This window comes from Hyla sarda, unplaced genomic scaffold, assembly GCF_029499605.1.
Source record: "Hyla sarda isolate aHylSar1 unplaced genomic scaffold, aHylSar1.hap1 scaffold_1520, whole genome shotgun sequence".
NCBI lineage: Eukaryota > Metazoa > Chordata > Amphibia > Anura > Hylidae > Hyla > Hyla sarda.
Window position 1 is genome coordinate 25,463 of NW_026608155.1, and position 18,592 is coordinate 44,054.

Here is an 18,592-nt window from a genome sequence, read left to right on the forward strand (position 1 = left end):
ACGAACAAAATAAGACCAGTAGCTATCTTTAAAAACAGTAGTAAAACACATGCTAAAAAACTTTATTAAAAGGAAAGCTTTAAAATCTGGAAAATCCTTACCGCCCCTGGAGTTCGGTTTTATCACAATTTGTCTCTTTAATTTTTCGCTCTTAGAACTCCAAAAGAAAGTAAAACAAGCTTTTGTTATTTTCTTTAGAACCATTTCGGGGGGTGGGAAAACCAGACTTAAATACAATAAAATAGGTAAAAGCACCATTTTTGTAATTAAAACCTTCCCTTCCATTGTAAGTTCTCGCATGTTCCACATACATATTTTCTTATTTATTTTTTGAGCCACCAAGTCCCAGCTATTAAAACCATTATTAGACTCGTCAAAGGAGACACCTAAAATCTGCACCGACTCAGACACAGGGACGGGCACATCATACAAAGGCATTCCGCCTATGTTTAAAATGTTACTTTTGTTAAAATTGACTTTAAAACCGGAGGCACAATTAAAATATTGAATCTGTTTTAGCGTCTTCTGAAGCGATGGGGTGTCCCTGCAAAACACCGCAACATCGTCCATGTACCCCACTACCTTCGCCTCTAGTCCCCCTCCTCCTGGCAGGGGGACTCCATGGATCTGCTTATCCTTTCGTATTGTACATAAAAGAGGCTCTATTGCGCAAATGAAGAGTAGTGGGGACAAGGGACACCCCTGCTTCACTCCGGAATTTAAAATCACGCCCTGTGTCTTAAAACCATTTACTAAAATTTTACTAGTACAGTTATCATAAAAAGCTCTAAGAGACAATAAAAAGCCATCAGGTATACCCATTTTCTCTAAAACCTTAAAAAGATAAAAATGTGACACCCTGTCGAAAGCTTTTTCAAAATCTATGGATAAAACCGCCAGCTTTCCTTTTCTTAATTTGGTGTCGCTAATTACATCCTTTAAAAGGTTTAGGTTCTCCCATAAACTCCTCCCAGGCACCCCACAGACTTGGTTTGTATGAATTATTTTATGGATTACGTTCTTTAAGCGGTTAGCACACAGTTTCGCCATTATTTTATAGTCGCAGTTCAGAAGGGTGATTGGTCTCCAGTTTTTGAGTTCCGACCGGTCTCCCTTTTTGAATAGCAGGGAGACATCACCCTTCTTCCATGAGCCTGGGAGGATTTTAGACTTAAAGACTTCCGTAAAAAGGGAGAACAAATCTTCTTTTAAAATACCATAAAAAGTAACATAAAATTCAATGGGTATACCATCCGGCCCAGGCACTTTACCTGTTTTAAAACTCTTGACGGTCTCTAAAATCTCCTGCTCTGAAATATTCTGCAATAAAAAAGACTGTGAGACAGGATCTAAAAAATTGGTGATCTCCTTTAACGAGTCATTCATAAAACATTCATCAATGTGTTTTACATTAAAAAGATCCGCATAAAACTCTTGCACCTTTTTTAAAATACCCTGTACATCATTCACCCCTTCAATGTTTTCTATTAACCTTCTATTTTCATGTATTTTCTTAAAAAAATACCTGGAGCAGGTCTCGTTTTCCTCAAGATGCTGTATTCGAGACCTAAAGATAATTTCTTTTCCTTTCTGCTCCAGGCACTTAGTTATTTCTTTTTTAAGATCATGTACCTCCTTCTCCACCTCCATCCCATGTGCTCTGAATTTGTACAGGGTTTGCAGACGAGTATTTAGGATATTATAAAATTCACGTTTTTCTTTAGCTTTCCTAACCCCAACACGGATAAAAAATTCTTTTATTTTTAGTTTCATTTTTTCCCACCAGATACTGGTGGGAGTGTTGGGGTCTTTTACTCGTCTGCATTCCTTGTAAAAGGTGATAAAATCTGATAAAACCTGCGGATCTTCTAAAAGGGACACGTTTAACTTCCAGGCATTCCTACCAGTTCTCCTTTTAAAATCACTTTTAACTTTAAAATACAATAATTTATGGTCAGAAAAAACATTGGTAAAAAGATCACAGTTAAAAGGCAGTACTTGATAAGAACAAAAAATAAAATCTATCCTGGAGCTACAGCTTGCATTGCTCCAGGTAACACCGTCTTCCTCTGGTATGTTAAAATTACATTTTTTAAAAACATCAGTGAGATTAAAATCTAAAATCAAGTTTTTTAACATAAAAGACGTCTTATCATAGTTCCTACTCACTGCGTTCGAAAAACGGCGTTCTCCCCTTAAAATACAATTAAAATCACCTGATAAAACAAGAGGACTAGAATTGTTAATAAAAAGGGGTAAAATCTCCAACATTTTTATTCTTTCATTCTTATCAGGAGAACCATAAAAATTTAAAAACTGCCATTTAATACCATTAATAAAAGCGTTGACCAATAAAATTCTGCCTGGTAAAATTTCGTTAAAACTCTCAATTAAAACGTTCCCTTTAAAAAGTATGGCGACCCCTGCTGATCTGGACTCATTTGATCCAGACCAGACTGATGGACCGTGCACCCAATCATCTTCATATTCTTTATAATTTAATCTGTGCGGGATGCCACATTCCTGCAGGAAAAGGACGGAAGCAGCAAAAACCGACAAGTAATTAAATAGGGCAACCCTTCTTACTCTGGCGCTCACACTTCTCACGTTCAAGGACAGACCGGACAACTCAGCCATGGGAATGTACAAGAAAACGTCTTACACCTCTGATTCCCCCTCCGAAGCCTCATACCCCCCAAAATCTGACTCAACTGTACGCATAGAGGAAGCAGGAGAGGAGGCACCATCACTCAGCCGACCCCCCTCCTCCATCATGATTGAGGCATAGTTGTTCTCGGGCATCCTGGCAATCAGGGCTCCAGACTCATTGGGTTCTTCCACCTCTTGCCCCTCCATAGGGGTCGGGTGTTCACTTAGTTCCGTCTCTGGTACCTCAGAGACGGTCACCCCTGAAACCTCCTCCTGGCAGGGAGGAGGGGGGGTATCCCCTATGGGGACCTGTGGAGGAACGTCACTTGGGTTCCCTGCATCCGCAGGTACTTCCATCGGCTCCCCCTGGACCGCCTCCGAATAGAGTCTTCTGGAGCCCCTCCGCCTTTTAACCTTCACCTCTCCACCCGGATCATCGCTCTCAGGGGGACCCTGAGCCAGAGGTTGCTGAGGAGCGGATTCGGCCGCCGTCCGCTCCTCTCTTAACCCAGCATGCTCCTGGGGGCCAGTTTTTCCACCACTTGCACGTTTTTTGGCCATCCTCTGCTCTTTAGGGTCCCCTCCTTTTGCCTGAGGGGGGTCTTTCTCCTTCTCCATCTCACCGCTTACCTCTTGTGGGGGGGTAATCACTGGCTCTGCTTGCCTCGGCTGGTGTCCCGGTTGCTGTCCTTGCTGCCTCCAGGGTTGACCCTGCTGCTCCGTCCTATGTCTGTGGGGACAAGAGGAGAAAAGGTGACCGAATTGTTGACAGAAATTGCACCTCCCTCCTCTTGTGCATTTCTCTGTCTCGTGCTGTGTGCTACCACATTTTTTGCATGTACTTTCACAGTTTTCTTTTGTGTGTCCATATCTGTGACACTTCCTGCAGTAGCTTGGCATCCCCGCATAAAAGAGGTCGCCACACATATTATTTATTTTAAAACGAGCTGGTGGTAGTTGTATTCCCCCTGGCAATCTGTCATCTTTTTTGCATGTAACCTGAAATCTCCACTTAGATGTCCAGATGCCACAGCTGTTCATGATTTTTCCTCTGCACTCAACCTTACTAAAATAGACTTGTAAAAACAACTCAACATCGTGTAGGTTGGCGAAAGGGGAATACATCTTTACTACCACCAGCTTAATATCGTCTAGAACGTGCTCAATAATCCGGACACCCTGAAGCTTTTTGTTTTTACTCGCAGCAGCTCTGGTAACAAAATCTCTGTGGATGCCATTTTGTGTGAACGTCACATCAAAAATTTTACGCTTCGGGTAGTCCTGGATTGCCAATATCTCGCCCTTCTGTATTCCGAAAACTCCTCCGAGCACGTCCTCTACTACGAATTTCAAATCGTCCGCCCTTTTGGTATCATCCGTGAGAATGACTCTCACGGTGTTTTTGATCCTTGCGTATGCCGGCACAGAACCTGGATCCGGATCATCATCCATGGTTCTAACCTCTCTCCACCCGAAGGTCTTGAGAGGCGATCGCTACTCGTTACCCTGGGACTAGGCCCTCTCCCCAATAGCAACAAGTGGGTGAAGCCCAGGCAATAAACCTGGGCGATCCCACAAGGCCGAGGAGAGGGGTACCCGAGTACCTTCTGACCAGATCTCCTGTATTACTACACTTGATCTTAGCCAAAAGGCCGAGAAGCGATAACCGTGAAAGGGGCGGGCCCAACAAGGTCCCCTTCATGGGCACTATCACTGCTTGCTGTCAGGGAGGCTGCCAGACAATTTTCCATGCACACTCTGGGCTGGGGGGCAGTCAACCACCAGTACACACAGCAGAACCTAAACCCATACCATTATTGCTAAGCAGCAAGACAGGGGCCCATTGCACTCCCACGGGGCCTTTTTAAATGCAATCCATAACCCGGATTTGCCAGGAACCCTTCTTACTCCTCCTACTTGCATGTGACACTGGGCTTAGGATCTGCATAGGAAACACACACACAAGCACACACCTACCTTTGTTGCCTGCAGATGCCTCCTTGGCTGTCCCCAAACGGTATCAAACCAACACCCACGGGAAGCTGTAAGCATAGAGGACATGCCTGAACCCCATTGGACTTACCTGTGTGGGTTAAACCCGGGTTATTTGACAACCTATGGCGGTGATGGTTCTGCTCAGGCAGAGCAGTGCTGATGCTCCTCATAAAGCTGTCGCTGCTGTGAAGGTTCTAGGTGACATCACAAATCCCTATGGTTACATACACAACAAAGCTGGGTTGTTGTTGTTTACACTCTGCAAGGCCTGTGGAAGTGAGTGACATCATAGCACTGTAGTTCTGAGGGTTCTAGATGGATGCAACAATCTCCTGTTGCTTCTATGAAGGCCATAATAGACGACATCACCAAACAGCTCCATAGTCACATACACAGCAAAGGAGAGATGTTGTTTACACCTAGTGATGTCAGTGGTATTGAGTGACATCACAGCACAGTGCTAAGGCTCCTGGGCCTGGACACAGCAGCGGCTGCAATATCTCAACGGAGAATACGTTTATATATATGTGTGTGTGTGCGCGTATATATATATATATATATATATATATATATATATATATATATATTTCTCCGCCGAAATCACTTTTAAACCCATTTCCACCTTTTTTTCCCTTCTCTTCCTCTTACTTTTTTTTCACGTTTTTTTACGTTTTTCTCCTTTTCGCCTCTTTTCTGGGCGTATTATTCTTCTTTTTCTTCTTTTTTTTCGTCTAATGCATACCCCATCAGTGCAGCAATGCTTATTCAATACCGCCAGCAGATGGAGACACTGGGGGATAATTTTCTAAGGATTTATACTGATTTTTCCTGTCTGAATTTGTCGCACAGAAAGTTGCAGGCCAAATATGTGTGACATTTCTGCGACTTTAGCTTCTAGAGCATTTTTACAACATTATACATAGGTGCTGAATACATAAAAAGCGACTGTTCAGCGACAGACAAGTCGCATCGGCTGAAAGTAGGCCAGAATGTCAGTCCATGTTGGAGCAGGTTTAGATACAGTCTAAAGCATAGATCTCAAAGTCTGTGCACAGAATTTAGCAAGGGCCTCGCACCTTCTGATGCATCAGGTAGGTGCACAATAGCATAGCCTAACCCTCTGTACTTTGGTCTATATTGATGCGGGACATAGACAGCCAGCTGATGACCAATCCATTAGTGCAATGGATGGCTGGAAGCATTTGTCTTTGCCTTTGCAATACCACAGAAGCAATGCATGGTCAATGTACAGCAATGACACACCTGTGTGAACAGCCAGGAGACCCCCCCCCCCATGTTATGTTACATAGTTACATAGTTAGTACGGTCGAAAAAAGACATATGTCCATCAAGTTCAACCAGGGAATTAAGGGGTAGGGGTGTGGCGCGATATTGGGGAAGGGATGAGATTTTATATTTCTTCATAAGCATTAATCTTATTTTGTCAATTAGGAACATTCAGCACCCACCCGCTATCAAGGCAGCTGCCTATCATGTCATGCCCTACCTGCACAGGTGTGCTGGCTACTCAAATGATCCAATTAAGGAGGCCATTTAGTCAGCAGCAGCAGAAGTCCTGTGCCTGGACGCTCCAACAGCGGCCAGACACAAGCAGAAGCAGAAGCAGCAGCAGCACCACCTTTTGTTTTTTGGCTGCAGCAGCAGCAGCAGCAAGGCCCACAGGGCTGGCTAGCTGGCTAGCCAGCAAGCAGGTAGCAATGAAAGTAGGAATCTTTCTTTTTAACCCTGTAAGGGGGTGGTGCACTGTACCCGAAGATACTGCCATATCGGGTCAATGCATAGGGCGACGGAAGCAAGCTTCGAAATCGGCCCCCGTTCTCAAAAATCCATTTAATATATGGTCCCCAGATAGGGGACGTATCAGATATTAAACTGATAAGAACAGATACTACACTTGATCTTAGCCAAAAGGCCGAGAAGCGATAACCGTGAAAGGGGCGGGCCCAACAAGGTCCCCTTCATGGGCACTATCACTGCTTTCTGTCAGGGAGGCTGCCAGACAATTTTCCATGCACACTCTGGGCTGGGGGGCAGTCAACCACCAGTACACACAGCAGAACCTAAACCCATACCATTATTGCTAAGCAGCAAGACAGGGGCCCATTGCACTCCCACAGGGCCTTTTTAAATGCAATCCATAACCCGGATTTGCCAGGAACCCTTCTTACTCCTCCTACTTGCATGTGACACTGGGCTTAGGATCTGCATAGGAAACACACACACAAGCACACACCTACCTTTGTTGCCTGCAGATGCCTCCTTGGCTGTCCCCAAACGGTATCAAACCAACACCCACGGGAAGCTGTAAGCATAGAGGACATGCCTGCACCCCATTGGACTTACCTGTGTGGGTTAAACCCGGGTTATTTGACAACCTATGGCGGTGATGGTTCTGCTCAGGCAGAGCAGTGCTGATGCTCCTCATAAAGCTGTCGCTGCTGTGAAGGTTCTAGGTGACATCACAAATCCCTATGGTTACATACACAACAAAGCTGGGTTGTTGTTGTTTACACTCTGCAAGGCCTGTGGAAGTGAGTGACATCATAGCACTGTAGTTCTGAGGGTTCTAGATGGATGCAACAATCTCCTGTTGCTTCTATGAAAGCCATAATAGACGACATCACCAAACAGCTCCATAGTCACATACACAGCAAAGGAGAGATGTTGTTTACACCTAGTGATGTCAGTGGTATTGAGTGACATCACAGCACAGTGCTAAGGCTCCTGGGCCTGGACACAGCAGCGGCTGCAATATCTCAACGGAGAATACGTTTATATATATGTGTGTGTGTGCGCGTATATATATATATATATATATATATATATATATATATATATATATATATCTCCGCCGAAATCACTTTTAAACCCATTTCCACCTTTTTTTCCCTTCTCTTCCTCTTACTTTTTTTTCACGTTTTTTTACGTTTTTCTCCTTTTCGCCTCTTTTCTGGGCGTATTATTCTTCTTTTTCTTCTTTTTTTTCGTCTAATGCATACCCCATCAGTGCAGCAATGCTTATTCAATACCGCCAGCAGATGGAGACACTGGGGGATAATTTTCTAAGGATTTATACTGATTTTTCCTGTCTGAATTTGTCGCACAGAAAGTTGCAGGCCAAATATGTGTGACATTTCTGCGACTTTAGCTTCTAGAGCATTTTTACAACATTATACATAGGTGCTGAATACATAAAAAGCGACTGTTCAGCGACAGACAAGTCGCATCGGCTGAAAGTAGGCCAGAATGTCAGTCCATGTTGGAGCAGGTTTAGATACAGTCTAAAGCATAGATCTCAAAGTCTGTGCACAGAATTTAGCAAGGGCCTCGCACCTTCTGATGCATCAGGTAGGTGCACAATAGCATAGCCTAACCCTCTGTACTTTGGTCTATATTGATGCGGGACATAGACAGCCAGCTGATGACCAATCCATTAGTGCAATGGATGGCTGGAAGCATTTGTCTTTGCCTTTGCAATACCACAGAAGCAATGCATGGTCAATGTACAGCAATGACACACCTGTGTGAACAGCCAGGAGACCCCCCCCCCCCCCCCCATGTTATGTTACATAGTTACATAGTTAGTACGGTCGAAAAAAGACATATGTCCATCAAGTTCAACCAGGGAATTAAGGGGTAGGGGTGTGGCGCGATATTGGGGAAGGGATGAGATTTTATATTTCTTCATAAGCATTAATCTTATTTTGTCAATTAGGAACATTCAGCACCCACCCGCTATCAAGGCAGCTGCCTATCATGTCATGCCCTACCTGCACAGGTGTGCTGGCTACTCAAATGATCCAATTAAGGAGGCCATTTAGTCAGCAGCAGCAGAAGTCCTGTGCCTGGACGCTCCAACAGCAGCCAGACACAAGCAGAAGCAGAAGCAGCAGCAGCACCACCTTTTGTTTTTTGGCTGCAGCAGCAGCAGCAGCAAGGCCCACAGGGCTGGCTAGCTGGCTAGCCAGCAAGCAGGTAGCAATGAAAGTAGGAATCTTTCTTTTTAACCCTGTAAGGGGGTGGTGCACTGTACCCGAAGATACTGCCATATCGGGTCAATGCATAGGGCGACGGAAGCAAGCTTCGAAATCGGCCCCCGTTCTCAAAAATCCATTTAATATATGGTCCCCAGATAGGGGACGTATCAGATATTAAACTGATAAGAACAGATACTACACTTGATCTTAGCCAAAAGGCCGAGAAGCGATAACCGTGAAAGGGGCGGGCCCAACAAGGTCCCCTTCATGGGCACTATCACTGCTTGCTGTCAGGGAGGCTGCCAGACAATTTTCCATGCACACTCTGGGCTGGGGGGCAGTCAACCACCAGTACACACAGCAGAACCTAAACCCATACCATTATTGCTAAGCAGCAAGACAGGGGCCCATTGCACTCCCACGGGGCCTTTTTAAATGCAATCCATAACCCGGATTTGCCAGGAACCCTTCTTACTCCTCCTACTTGCATGTGACACTGGGCTTAGGATCTGCATAGGAAACACACACACAAGCACACACCTACCTTTGTTGCCTGCAGATGCCTCCTTGGCTGTCCCCAAACGGTATCAAACCAACACCCACGGGAAGCTGTAAGCATAGAGGACATGCCTGCACCCCATTGGACTTACCTGTGTGGGTTAAACCCGGGTTATTTGACAACCTATGGCGGTGATGGTTCTGCTCAGGCAGAGCAGTGCTGATGCTCCTCATAAAGCTGTCGCTGCTGTGAAGGTTCTAGGTGACATCACAAATCCCTATGGTTACATACACAACAAAGCTGGGTTGTTGTTGTTTACACTCTGCAAGGCCTGTGGAAGTGAGTGACATCATAGCACTGTAGTTCTGAGGGTTCTAGATGGATGCAACAATCTCCTGTTGCTTCTATGAAGGCCATAATAGACGACATCACCAAACAGCTCCATAGTCACATACACAGCAAAGGAGAGATGTTGTTTACACCTAGTGATGTCAGTGGTATTGAGTGACATCACAGCACAGTGCTAAGGCTCCTGGGCCTGGACACAGCAGCGGCTGCAATATCTCAACGGAGAATACGTTTATATATATGTGTGTGTGTGCGCGTATATATATATATATATATATATATATATATATATATATATATATATATTTCTCCGCCGAAATCACTTTTAAACCCATTTCCACCTTTTTTTCCCTTCTCTTCCTCTTACTTTTTTTTCACGTTTTTTTACGTTTTTCTCCTTTTCGCCTCTTTTCTGGGCGTATTATTCTTCTTTTTCTTCTTTTTTTTCGTCTAATGCATACCCCATCAGTGCAGCAATGCTTATTCAATACCGCCAGCAGATGGAGACACTGGGGGATAATTTTCTAAGGATTTATACTGATTTTTCCTGTCTGAATTTGTCGCACAGAAAGTTGCAGGCCAAATATGTGTGACATTTCTGCGACTTTAGCTTCTAGAGCATTTTTACAACATTATACATAGGTGCTGAATACATAAAAAGCGACTGTTCAGCGACAGACAAGTCGCATCGGCTGAAAGTAGGCCAGAATGTCAGTCCATGTTGGAGCAGGTTTAGATACAGTCTAAAGCATAGATCTCAAAGTCTGTGCACAGAATTTAGCAAGGGCCTCGCACCTTCTGATGCATCAGGTAGGTGCACAATAGCATAGCCTAACCCTCTGTACTTTGGTCTATATTGATGCGGGACATAGACAGCCAGCTGATGACCAATCCATTAGTGCAATGGATGGCTGGAAGCATTTGTCTTTGCCTTTGCAATACCACAGAAGCAATGCATGGTCAATGTACAGCAATGACACACCTGTGTGAACAGCCAGGAGACCCCCCCCCCCCATGTTATGTTACATAGTTACATAGTTAGTACGGTCGAAAAAAGACATATGTCCATCAAGTTCAACCAGGGAATTAAGGGGTAGGGGTGTGGCGCGATATTGGGGAAGGGATGAGATTTTATATTTCTTCATAAGCATTAATCTTATTTTGTCAATTAGGAACATTCAGCACCCACCCGCTATCAAGGCAGCTGCCTATCATGTCATGCCCTACCTGCACAGGTGTGCTGGCTACTCAAATGATCCAATTAAGGAGGCCATTTAGTCAGCAGCAGCAGAAGTCCTGTGCCTGGACGCTCCAACAGCGGCCAGACACAAGCAGAAGCAGAAGCAGCAGCAGCACCACCTTTTGTTTTTTGGCTGCAGCAGCAGCAGCAGCAAGGCCCACAGGGCTGGCTAGCTGGCTAGCCAGCAAGCAGGTAGCAATGAAAGTAGGAATCTTTCTTTTTAACCCTGTAAGGGGGTGGTGCACTGTACCCGAAGATACTGCCATATCGGGTCAATGCATAGGGCGACGGAAGCAAGCTTCGAAATCGGCCCCCGTTCTCAAAAATCCATTTAATATATGGTCCCCAGATAGGGGACGTATCAGATATTAAACTGATAAGAACAGATACTACACTTGATCTTAGCCAAAAGGCCGAGAAGCGATAACCGTGAAAGGGGCGGGCCCAACAAGGTCCCCTTCATGGGCACTATCACTGCTTGCTGTCAGGGAGGCTGCCAGACAATTTTCCATGCACACTCTGGGCTGGGGGGCAGTCAACCACCAGTACACACAGCAGAACCTAAACCCATACCATTATTGCTAAGCAGCAAGACAGGGGCCCATTGCACTCCCACAGGGCCTTTTTAAATGCAATCCATAACCCGGATTTGCCAGGAACCCTTCTTACTCCTCCTACTTGCATGTGACACTGGGCTTAGGATCTGCATAGGAAACACACACACAAGCACACACCTACCTTTGTTGCCTGCAGATGCCTCCTTGGCTGTCCCCAAACGGTATCAAACCAACACCCACGGGAAGCTGTAAGCATAGAGGACATGCCTGCACCCCATTGGACTTACCTGTGTGGGTTAAACCCGGGTTATTTGACAACCTATGGCGGTGATGGTTCTGCTCAGGCAGAGCAGTGCTGATGCTCCTCATAAAGCTGTCGCTGCTGTGAAGGTTCTAGGTGACATCACAAATCCCTATGGTTACATACACAACAAAGCTGGGTTGTTGTTGTTTACACTCTGCAAGGCCTGTGGAAGTGAGTGACATCATAGCACTGTAGTTCTGAGGGTTCTAGATGGATGCAACAATCTCCTGTTGCTTCTATGAAGGCCATAATAGACGACATCACCAAACAGCTCCATAGTCACATACACAGCAAAGGAGAGATGTTGTTTACACCTAGTGATGTCAGTGGTATTGAGTGACATCACAGCACAGTGCTAAGGCTCCTGGGCCTGGACACAGCAGCGGCTGCAATATCTCAACGGAGAATACGTTTATATATATGTGTGTGTGTGCGCGTATATATATATATATATATATATATATATATATATATTTCTCCGCCGAAATCACTTTTAAACCCATTTCCACCTTTTTTTCCCTTCTCTTCCTCTTACTTTTTTTTCAAGTTTTTTTACGTTTTTCTCCTTTTCGCCTCTTTTCTGGGCGTATTATTCTTCTTTTTCTTCTTTTTTTTCGTCTAATGCATACCCCATCAGTGCAGCAATGCTTATTCAATACCGCCAGCAGATGGAGACACTGGGGGATAATTTTCTAAGGATTTATACTGATTTTTCCTGTCTGAATTTGTCGCACAGAAAGTTGCAGGCCAAATATGTGTGACATTTCTGCGACTTTAGCTTCTAGAGCATTTTTACAACATTATACATAGGTGCTGAATACATAAAAAGCGACTGTTCAGCGACAGACAAGTCGCATCGGCTGAAAGTAGGCCAGAATGTCAGTCCATGTTGGAGCAGGTTTAGATACAGTCTAAAGCATAGATCTCAAAGTCTGTGCACAGAATTTAGCAAGGGCCTCGCACCTTCTGATGCATCAGGTAGGTGCACAATAGCATAGCCTAACCCTCTGTACTTTGGTCTATATTGATGCGGGACATAGACAGCCAGCTGATGACCAATCCATTAGTGCAATGGATGGCTGGAAGCATTTGTCTTTGCCTTTGCAATACCACAGAAGCAATGCATGGTCAATGTACAGCAATGACACACCTGTGTGAACAGCCAGGAGACCCCCCCCCCCCCCCCCCCATGTTATGTTACATAGTTACATAGTTAGTACGGTCGAAAAAAGACATATGTCCATCAAGTTCAACCAGGGAATTAAGGGGTAGGGGTGTGGCGCGATATTGGGGAAGGGATGAGATTTTATATTTCTTCATAAGCATTAATCTTATTTTGTCAATTAGGAACATTCAGCACCCACCCGCTATCAAGGCAGCTGCCTATCATGTCATGCCCTACCTGCACAGGTGTGCTGGCTACTCAAATGATCCAATTAAGGAGGCCATTTAGTCAGCAGCAGCAGAAGTCCTGTGCCTGGACGCTCCAACAGCGGCCAGACACAAGCAGAAGCAGAAGCAGCAGCAGCACCACCTTTTGTTTTTTGGCTGCAGCAGCAGCAGCAGCAAGGCCCACAGGGCTGGCTAGCTGGCTAGCCAGCAAGCAGGTAGCAATGAAAGTAGGAATCTTTCTTTTTAACCCTGTAAGGGGGTGGTGCACTGTACCCGAAGATACTGCCATATCGGGTCAATGCATAGGGCGACGGAAGCAAGCTTCGAAATCGGCCCCCGTTCTCAAAAATCCATTTAATATATGGTCCCCAGATAGGGGACGTATCAGATATTAAACTGATAAGAACAGATACTACACTTGATCTTAGCCAAAAGGCCGAGAAGCGATAACCGTGAAAGGGGCGGGCCCAACAAGGTCCCCTTCATGGGCACTATCACTGCTTGCTGTCAGGGAGGCTGCCAGACAATTTTCCATGCACACTCTGGGCTGGGGGGCAGTCAACCACCAGTACACACAGCAGAACCTAAACCCATACCATTATTGCTAAGCAGCAAGACAGGGGCCCATTGCACTCCCACGGGGCCTTTTTAAATGCAATCCATAACCCGGATTTGCCAGGAACCCTTCTTACTCCTCCTACTTGCATGTGACACTGGGCTTAGGATCTGCATAGGAAACACACACACAAGCACACACTACCTTTGTTGCCTGCAGATGCCTCCTTGGCTGTCCCCAAACGGTATCAAACCAACACCCACGGGAAGCTGTAAGCATAGAGGACATGCCTGCACCCCATTGGACTTACCTGTGTGGGTTAAACCCGGGTTATTTGACAACCTATGGCGGTGATGGTTCTGCTCAGGCAGAGCAGTGCTGATGCTCCTCATAAAGCTGTCGCTGCTGTGAAGGTTCTAGGTGACATCACAAATCCCTATGGTTACATACACAACAAAGCTGGGTTGTTGTTGTTTACACTCTGCAAGGCCTGTGGAAGTGAGTGACATCATAGCACTGTAGTTCTGAGGGTTCTAGATGGATGCAACAATCTCCTGTTGCTTCTATGAAGGCCATAATAGACGACATCACCAAACAGCTCCATAGTCACATACACAGCAAAGGAGAGATGTTGTTTACACCTAGTGATGTCAGTGGTATTGAGTGACATCACAGCACAGTGCTAAGGCTCCTGGGCCTGGACACAGCAGCGGCTGCAATATCTCAACGGAGAATACGTTTATATATATGTGTGTGTGTGCGCGTATATATATATATATATATATATATATATATATATATATATATTCTCCGCCGAAATCACTTTTAAACCCATTTCCACCTTTTTTTCCCTTCTCTTCCTCTTACTTTTTTTTCACGTTTTTTTACGTTTTTCTCCTTTTCGCCTCTTTTCTGGGCGTATTATTCTTCTTTTTCTTCTTTTTTTTCGTCTAATGCATACCCCATCAGTGCAGCAATGCTTATTCAATACCGCCAGCAGATGGAGACACTGGGGGATAATTTTCTAAGGATTTATACTGATTTTTCCTGTCTGAATTTGTCGCACAGAAAGTTGCAGGCCAAATATGTGTGACATTTCTGCGACTTTAGCTTCTAGAGCATTTTTACAACATTATACATAGGTGCTGAATACATAAAAAGCGACTGTTCAGCGACAGACAAGTCGCATCGGCTGAAAGTAGGCCAGAATGTCAGTCCATGTTGGAGCAGGTTTAGATACAGTCTAAAGCATAGATCTCAAAGTCTGTGCACAGAATTTAGCAAGGGCCTCGCACCTTCTGATGCATCAGGTAGGTGCACAATAGCATAGCCTAACCCTCTGTACTTTGGTCTATATTGATGCGGGACATAGACAGCCAGCTGATGACCAATCCATTAGTGCAATGGATGTCTGGAAGCATTTGTCTTTGCCTTTGCAATACCACAGAAGCAATGCATGGTCAATGTACAGCAATGACACACCTGTGTGAACAGCCAGGAGACCCCCCCCCCCATGTTATGTTACATAGTTACATAGTTAGTACGGTCGAAAAAAGACATATGTCCATCAAGTTCAACCAGGGAATTAAGGGGTAGGGGTGTGGCGCGATATTGGGGAAGGGATGAGATTTTATATTTCTTCATAAGCATTAATCTTATTTTGTCAATTAGGAACATTCAGCACCCACCCGCTATCAAGGCAGCTGCCTATCATGTCATGCCCTACCTGCACAGGTGTGCTGGCTACTCAAATGATCCAATTAAGGAGGCCATTTAGTCAGCAGCAGCAGAAGTCCTGTGCCTGGACGCTCCAACAGCGGCCAGACACAAGCAGAAGCAGAAGCAGCAGCAGCACCACCTTTTGTTTTTTGGCTGCAGCAGCAGCAGCAGCAGCAAGGCCCACAGGGCTGGCTAGCTGGCTAGCCAGCAAGCAGGTAGCAATGAAAGTAGGAATCTTTCTTTTTAACCCTGTAAGGGGGTGGTGCACTGTACCCGAAGATACTGCCATATCGGGTCAATGCATAGGGCGACGGAAGCAAGCTTCGAAATCGGCCCCCGTTCTCAAAAATCCATTTAATATATGGTCCCCAGATAGGGGACGTATCAGATATTAAACTGATAAGAACAGATACTACACTTGATCTTAGCCAAAAGGCCGAGAAGCGATAACCGTGAAAGGGGCGGGCCCAACAAGGTCCCCTTCATGGGCACTATCACTGCTTGCTGTCAGGGAGGCTGCCAGACAATTTTCCATGCACACTCTGGGCTGGGGGGCAGTCAACCACCAGTACACACAGCAGAACCTAAACCCATACCATTATTGCTAAGCAGCAAGACAGGGGCCCATTGCACTCCCACGGGGCCTTTTTAAATGCAATCCATAACCCGGATTTGCCAGGAACCCTTCTTACTCCTCCTACTTGCATGTGACACTGGGCTTAGGATCTGCATAGGAAACACACACACAAGCACACACCTACCTTTGTTGCCTGCAGATGCCTCCTTGGCTGTCCCCAAACGGTATCAAACCAACACCCACGGGAAGCTGTAAGCATAGAGGACATGCCTGCACCCCATTGGACTTACCTGTGTGGGTTAAACCCGGGTTATTTGACAACCTATGGCGGTGATGGTTCTGCTCAGGCAGAGCAGTGCTGATGCTCCTCATAAAGCTGTCGCTGCTGTGAAGGTTCTAGGTGACATCACAAATCCCTATGGTTACATACACAACAAAGCTGGGTTGTTGTTGTTTACACTCTGCAAGGCCTGTGGAAGTGAGTGACATCATAGCACTGTAGTTCTGAGGGTTCTAGATGGATGCAACAATCTCCTGTTGCTTCTATGAAGGCCATAATAGACGACATCACCAAACAGCTCCATAGTCACATACACAGCAAAGGAGAGATGTTGTTTACACCTAGTGATGTCAGTGGTATTGAGTGACATCACAGCACAGTGCTAAGGCTCCTGGGCCTGGACACAGCAGCGGCTGCAATATCTCAACGGAGAATACGTTTATATATATGTGTGTGTGTGCGCGTATATATATATATATATATATATATATATATATATATATATTTCTCCGCCGAAATCACTTTTAAACCCATTTCCACCTTTTTTTCCCTTCTCTTCCTCTTACTTTTTTTTCACGTTTTTTTACGTTTTTCTCCTTTTCGCCTCTTTTCTGGGCGTATTATTCTTCTTTTTCTTCTTTTTTTTCGTCTAATGCATACCCCATCAGTGCAGCAATGCTTATTCAATACCGCCAGCAGATGGAGACACTGGGGGATAATTTTCTAAGGATTTATACTGATTTTTCCTGTCTGAATTTGTCGCACAGAAAGTTGCAGGCCAAATATGTGTGACATTTCTGCGACTTTAGCTTCTAGAGCATTTTTACAACATTATACATAGGTGCTGAATACATAAAAAGCGACTGTTCAGCGACAGACAAGTCGCATCGGCTGAAAGTAGGCCAGAATGTCAGTCCATGTTGGAGCAGGTTTAGATACAGTCTAAAGCATAGATCTCAAAGTCTGTGCACAGAATTTAGCAAGGGCCTCGCACCTTCTGATGCATCAGGTAGGTGCACAATAGCATAGCCTAACCCTCTGTACTTTGGTCTATATTGATGCGGGACATAGACAGCCAGCTGATGACCAATCCATTAGTGCAATGGATGGCTGGAAGCATTTGTCTTTGCCTTTGCAATACCACAGAAGCAATGCATGGTCAATGTACAGCAATGACACACCTGTGTGAACAGCCAGGAGACCCCCCCCCCCATGTTATGTTACATAGTTACATAGTTAGTACGGTCGAAAAAAGACATATGTCCATCAAGTTCAACCAGGGAATTAAGGGGTAGGGGTGTGGCGCGATATTGGGGAAGGGATGAGATTTTATATTTCTTCATAAGCATTAATCTTATTTTGTCAATTAGGAACATTCAGCACCCACCCGCTATCAAGGCAGCTGCCTATCATGTCATGCCCTACCTGCACAGGTGTGCTGGCTACTCAAATGATCCAATTAAGGAGGCCATTTAGTCAGCAGCAGCAGAAGTCCTGTGCCTGGACGCTCCAACAGCGGCCAGACACAAGCAGAAGCAGAAGCAGCAGCAGCACCACCTTTTGTTTTTTGGCTGCAGCAGCAGCAGCAGCAAGGCCCACAGGGCTGGCTAGCTGGCTAGCCAGCAAGCAGGTAGCAATGAAAGTAGGAATCTTTCTTTTTAACCCTGTAAGGGGGTGGTGCACTGTACCCGAAGATACTGCCATATCGGGTCAATGCATAGGGCGACGGAAGCAAGCTTCGAAATCGGCCCCCGTTCTCAAAAATCCATTTAATATATGGTCCCCAGATAGGGGACGTATCAGATATTAAACTGATAAGAACAGATACTACACTTGATCTTAGCCAAAAGGCCGAGAAGCGATAACCGTGAAAGGGGCGGGCCCAACAAGGTCCCCTTCATGGGCACTATCACTGCTTGCTGTCAGGGAGGCTGCCAGACAATTTTCCATGCACACTCTGGGCTGGGGGGCAGTCAACCACCAGTACACACAGCAGAACCTAAACCCATACCATTATTGCTAAGCAGCAAGACAGGGGCCCATTGCACTCCCACGGGGCCTTTTTAAATGCAATCCATAACCCGGATTTGCCAGGAACCCTTCTTACTCCTCCTACTTGCATGTGACACTGGGCTTAGGATCTGCATAGGAAACACACACACAAGCACACACCTACCTTTGTTGCCTGCAGATGCCTCCTTGGCTGTCCCCAAACGGTATCAAACCAACACCCACGGGAAGCTGTAAGCATAGAGGACATGCCTGCACCCCATTGGACTTACCTGTGTGGGTTAAACCCGGGTTATTTGACAACCTATGGCGGTGATGGTTCTGCTCAGGCAGAGCAGTGCTGATGCTCCTCATAAAGCTGTCGCTGCTGTGAAGGTTCTAGGTGACATCACAAATCCCTATGGTTACATACACAACAAAGCTGGGTTGTTGTTGTTTACACTCTGCAAGGCCTGTGGAAGTGAGTGA

The 18,592-nt window shown here is 45.5% G+C and overlaps 6 non-coding genes and 1 pseudogene across 6 annotated transcripts; all 7 read right to left on the reverse strand.

The window, feature by feature from the left end:
• Positions 1-4,180: 4,180 nt before the first annotated feature.
• On the reverse strand, positions 4,181-4,313 carry LOC130309296 (U2 spliceosomal RNA; annotated as a pseudogene).
• A 2,085-nt stretch (positions 4,314-6,398) lies between these two features.
• On the reverse strand, positions 6,399-6,589 carry LOC130309271 (U2 spliceosomal RNA). The gene has a single exon (XR_008857959.1). It is a non-coding gene; the product is annotated as a U2 spliceosomal RNA (small nuclear RNA).
• Positions 6,590-8,682: 2,093 nt separating this feature from the next.
• Positions 8,683-8,873, reverse strand: LOC130309272 (U2 spliceosomal RNA). The gene has a single exon (XR_008857960.1). It is a non-coding gene; the product is annotated as a U2 spliceosomal RNA (small nuclear RNA).
• A 2,090-nt stretch (positions 8,874-10,963) lies between these two features.
• LOC130309273 (U2 spliceosomal RNA) lies at positions 10,964-11,154 on the reverse strand. The gene has a single exon (XR_008857961.1). It is a non-coding gene; the product is annotated as a U2 spliceosomal RNA (small nuclear RNA).
• Positions 11,155-13,239: 2,085 nt separating this feature from the next.
• LOC130309274 (U2 spliceosomal RNA) lies at positions 13,240-13,430 on the reverse strand. Its single transcript, XR_008857962.1, has one exon. It is a non-coding gene; the product is annotated as a U2 spliceosomal RNA (small nuclear RNA).
• A 2,084-nt stretch (positions 13,431-15,514) lies between these two features.
• On the reverse strand, positions 15,515-15,705 carry LOC130309276 (U2 spliceosomal RNA). The gene has a single exon (XR_008857964.1). It is a non-coding gene; the product is annotated as a U2 spliceosomal RNA (small nuclear RNA).
• Positions 15,706-17,786: 2,081 nt separating this feature from the next.
• On the reverse strand, positions 17,787-17,977 carry LOC130309277 (U2 spliceosomal RNA). Its single transcript, XR_008857965.1, has one exon. It is a non-coding gene; the product is annotated as a U2 spliceosomal RNA (small nuclear RNA).
• Between the last annotated feature and the right edge of the window lie 615 nt (positions 17,978-18,592).